We start from the raw sequence: 5,245 nt of genomic DNA on the forward strand, positions 1-5,245 counted from the left end.
TCCTCCTCAGTTCCCTTTCGGGAGCACCCGTCCCGCTTGCATTCACCTTCTCTCACTCTCCTCTTTGCTCCCGTTCTGCCCAGTAATATCACGAACTTCTTAGCGTTATTGGAGTTTAGGTTCCTCTGCCAGTGATTGGTTGCTGTTCTGTGCGAGTCATTTATTCTGTAGATGTGCTTTTTTTGTTGTGTTTGTGGGAGAGAGCGAGTGTGTCCCCCTACTCCTCCGCCATCTTGTCCTCCCCTCGGTAAAATATTGAAAGGTGTTTTACAAGCCTTTTGTTTTGTTTTGTTTTGTTTTTTTTTGGGCTGCACCCAGAGCATATGGACGTTCCCAGGCTAGGGATTGAATTGGAGCTACAGCTGCCAGCCTATACCACAGACACAGCAATGCAGGATTCAAGACGTCTCTGTGCCCTTACCACAGCTCTCAGTAACACCATATCCTTAACCCACTGAGCAATGCCCTCATCCTCATGGAATCTAATCAGATTCATTTCTGCTGTGCCACAATGGGAACTCCACAAGCCATTTAAAGAAGTCCTCTTTGGGAGTTCCTTTGTGGCACAGTGACTAAGGATCTGGCATTATCACTGCAGTGGCTTGGGTCACTGCTGTGGCATGGGTGTGGGATCCATCCCAGACCTGGGAACTTGTGCATGTCGTGGGTTTGGCTCCCCCCCAAAAAAATAGTTCTTTCTGGGGAGATAGTATCTCTCTTTGCTCTTAAGGTGCTTAAATTTTTGATAATTTAATAATAAAAACCCAATAGTTTTAATAGTTACTTTTAGTCATTTGAAAATAAGGGCTAATCAATTTGTAATTTTAATGATGGAGTAAAAATAATTTGAACAATTCAAAAAATCAGATGTTGGGTGCATGATGTTCTTTTTTCTATAACTACAGGCCACTGATTTTCACTTACTAAATTAAATTTGAGAAGTATTCATCAAGGCCCAGAGCCAGACATTCACAGGACAAAGAAGCCCATGCCCTGCCCTGGAGAAACCCTGAGATTTGCCTGAGGACATATGTTATTCCTTGTGAAAACTGAACCAGATGAGATTGAAATTGTAGCTCAAGATGACATCATAAAGGAAGTCCAATTACTTCCAGGAATGGTGTGGGGGAAAAGGCATCCAGGTGGTGTGCAGAGAGAGGTCCCCAAGGCCTGTGGGGGAGACAAGGTCCAAAGAGGCTGAGTCCAATAATCCAAGAGAAAAATGAGCAAAGGTTCCTTGAAAAGCCCTTAGACATACGAAAATATGCCCAGCCTCACCACCAGAGGAAGACAAATGGCAACCTTGAGACTGTGGTGTCTCCTGCTATCACACTGGCAGAGGAAAAACAAATTTGAGGTTCACTGTCAGGGAAAAGGAACCACTCCCACACCACAGGTGCAACTGACAATGTTGGGCTCTTCCAGGAAGATAATTCAGCCATGAAACGCACCATGCACATGCTGCAACTCCCAGACCAAAAATTCCAGTTCTGGGAAGGAACCTCCAGTGTGTCTGCACATCAAGCAATGACATATGTACAAGATTACTCACTGAGGCATTCCTTGTTAGAGAAAGATATTGAGAAGAAAAGCAACTAAAAGTCCATGAATGGGGCCAGCTCCCATCATTTAGACTAGACCCATGAAATGGACTACTCTCTGGCTCCTAAAAAAAAAAAAAGGCAAATATTTATTGATTGTGCCAGGAATTATTCTAAGTCTTTTCTTTTTTCTTTTTTAAGGCTGCACCTGCAGCATATGGAAGTTCCCAGGCTGAGGGTAGAATTGGAGTTGCAGTTGTAGTTTATACCACAGCATGGCAACACTGGATCTGAGCATCATCTGCAACTTATGCCATGACTCATGACAGTGCCAGATCCTAAACCCACTGAGTGAAGCCAGGGATCACACCTTGCATCCCCACAGACACTATGTTGCATTCTTAACACACTGATCCACAATGGGAACTCCTAATCTAAGTCCTAAGTGCTTCTTTACATAATCCTCTTAATAACCTTCTGGAGTGTTTTGGTATAGGCCCCTCCGCTTCTCAGAGGAGGAAACTGAGGCACAGAGAGATTTCGTAACTCACCTAGTGTTATGCAACTAGTAAGCAGCATGATTAGTGTTAAGTGAAAAAGATCAAGGCACAAACAGTGCACAGAGAATGCTCATGTTTGTGTAGAAAAAAGAGTAAAAAATAATAAATGCATATATTTATGCATTTATGTAGACACATGTGGGTATGGATATGTATGTTAATATCTGTTTTAGAGTTTAGAACATCCATGGAAAGGGGCAAGGGAATCAGAATCTATTAACTGTGGCTGCCTCTGGGGCTGGAAACTTCGTTTCGAAAGACAGAGGAGAAGGTGAGATTTACTTTTCACTGTATAGATATTTTTTGTCTTTTAGAGGGCTGAACCCATGGCATTTGGAGGTTCCCAGCCCAGGGGTTGAATCAGAACTGTAGCTGCTGGCCCATGCCCTAGCCACAGCAATGCCAGATCTGAGCTGCATCTGTGAACTACACCAGAGCTCATGGCAAAACCAGATCCTTAACCCACTGAATATGGCCAGGGATTGAACGTGAACCCTCATGGATACTAGTCAGATTCACTTCCACTGAGCCATGATGGAACTCCTACACTGTATATAATTTTGCACCCACTAAACTTTTGTATCACATATGTGAAATGCCTGTTCATTAATTTTACAAGTTTGATTAAAACAGTTTTTTTGAGTAGATAGAAGGGGAAGGAACTGGAGGTCATTCTTTCAAACTCTCTCTTCTTTTATGGAGTGCACAAGCTCCTAGGCCAGGGATGGAACCTACGCCACACCAGTGGCAATGCTGAATCCTTAACTGAGAGGCCACCAGGAAACTCCCTGAAAAGCTGTCTGTTGGTGTGTATAGCCCAATACAGTAGCCACTGGCACATGAGGCTCCTGGGCAATTGAGATGTAGCTGGTCTGGGCTGAGATGTCCCATAAGTGTAAAAGACACACCTGATTTCAAAGACTTAGTATGAAAAAAGTATAATATTGAATTAAATTTTGTATCAATGATGTGTTAAATGAGATGTTAGATATATTTAGTTAAATAAGATATATTTTGAAAATTAATTTTACCTTTTTGCTTTTTGTTTGTTTTTGCATTTTAAAGAAAGCTAATAGAAAATTTACAATTATGGATTTATATGTGTCATGCCTCAGTGGCAATGAACCTGACTAGTATCTATAAGGATACAGTTTCAATCCCTGGCCTTGCCCAATGGGTTAAGGATCTGGCGTTGCCATGAGCTGTGGTGTAGGTCACAGATGATATTTGCATCTGGAATTGCTGTGGTTATGGTGTATGCCAGCAACTGAAGATCTGATTCTATTCCTAGTCTGGGAACCTTCATATGGCATGGGTATGGACATAAAAAAGCAAAAAAAAATTTACACATGTGGGTCACACCCAACATGACCATTAGGAGACAGGGCCCATAAGGACTTGAAGTCATAAGGGTGGAGTCCTGAAATTCCCATTGTGGCTCAGTGAAACAAACCTGACTTGTATCCATGAGGACATGGGTTCAGTCCTTGGTCCCACCAGTGGGTTAAGGATCTGGGTTGCCACAAGCTGTTGTGTAGGTTGAAGATGACACTCGGATCTGGTGTTGCTGTGGCTGTGGCATAGGCTGGCAGCTGCAGCTCTGATTCAACCTGGGAATTTTCATAGGCCACAAGTGTGACCGTAAAAAGAAAAAAATAAGTGTTGGGCCCTAATGAAATAAGACTGATGTCTTTATAAGAAGAGAAAGATACACCAGAGATCTCTTCCTTCCCTTGAATGTACAGAGAAAAGGCCATGTGAGGACACAGCAAAAAGGCCGCATCTACAAGCTGAGGACAAAGGTCTCACCAGAAACCAACCTTGATCTTGGGCTTGCAGCCTCCAATGTAAGAAAATACATTTGTGTTGTTAAACCACCAAGTCTGTGGTTTTCTATGATGCAAACCCTAGCTGACATGAAAGAAAGAAAGAAGGAAAGAAAGAAAGAAAGAAAGAAAGAAAGGAAGGAAGAAAGAAAGAAAGAAAGAGAAAGAAAGAATGAAAGAAATGAAATGAAATGAAAGCACCATGTGCTGGAGGAGACCACTTTCTCTAGAGAAAGAAATGTGACTCTCCCCCCTCTATTTCATAGGTAGAGTCTCAGTTGCACAGCTGAGTGGGGCTTTGAGCCCAGCACAGGTGTATTCCAAAACCTGTGTCTTTAACCATCAGGTGGAGGTGAATCCCATGCATTTTTTGGACTACTCTACAATATGCCTTATTTAAAGTGTGAGGAAGTTCCATTTCTCACTGTGTCAAGGGAGACAGGACAGGTAAATACTATGAACATCCATTTATAAGGATGTTTTCAGCTGCAGATAGTGATAGAGGGATGAAATTTGGATGAACAGTGAGGCCATCTTTTACTACACTTTACAGGAACCCAGAGGTTGGCTGTTCCAGGACCTTTTCAGATTACCAGCACCATTAAGAAATCAGCCCTCCTCTTTTGTTGAAGCCAGTGACATGCCATCCAGACGAAGGAAGACTTGGAAACTTGGGGGCCACATGAGCCATGGCCATGGCTGCATCAGCAAACACCAGAAGCACCCAGGAGTCTGGGGTAATGCTGGAGGTATGTATTGCTGAAGGTTCAACCTCAACAAAAATCACTCTGGATACCTTGGGAAAGTTGGTATGAGGCAGTACCACTTAGAGAGGAACCAGAGCTTTTGTGAGCTGTCAACCGTGACACATTGTGGACCTTGGTCAGTAAGCAGACATGGGTAAATTCTGCAAAGAACAAGAGTGGAGCTGCCCCTATCACTGATGGTGTACCATCAGGCTACTACAAAGTTCTAGGAAAGGGAAAACTCCCAAAGCAGGGTGTCGTCCTGAAGGTCAAATCCTTCAGCAGAAGAGCTAAGGATAAGATTATGGGTGTGAGTGAGTCCTGTGTCCTTGTAGCTTGAAACCACATGGTGTGAAATTCATTAAATGTTAACAAGTGGAAAAAAAAAAAGAGGAGGAGGAGAGTGGGCAGGAGGAGGGAGGGAAGAATAGGAGGGGGAGGAGGAAGAGGGGCTTCAGTAGTATAAAACTCTCTCAGAATGTGTTCTCATTTATGGAGAAGTCTGATTTGGTATGAAAAAGCCTTCTTTTCACAAGCAGAGAAAAGCAGAACCTAGTGAAACCATGTGATAA

At 43.0% G+C, this 5,245-nt stretch overlaps 1 pseudogene; it reads left to right on the forward strand.

Annotated features, from left to right (window-relative positions):
- The first annotated feature begins 4,567 nt into the window (after positions 1 to 4,567).
- On the forward strand, positions 4,568 to 5,013 carry LOC146399356 (large ribosomal subunit protein uL15 pseudogene; annotated as a pseudogene).
- The last annotated feature ends 232 nt before the right edge of the window (positions 5,014 to 5,245 follow it).

The sequence above is a fragment of the Sus scrofa genome, chromosome 10, assembly GCF_054392235.1.
Source record: "Sus scrofa isolate SSC_HxYL_T2T_F1_AM1 chromosome 10, Sscrofa_HxYL_maternal_Yorkshire_Landrace_v2.0, whole genome shotgun sequence".
NCBI classification, from domain to species: Eukaryota; Metazoa; Chordata; class Mammalia; order Artiodactyla; family Suidae; genus Sus; species Sus scrofa.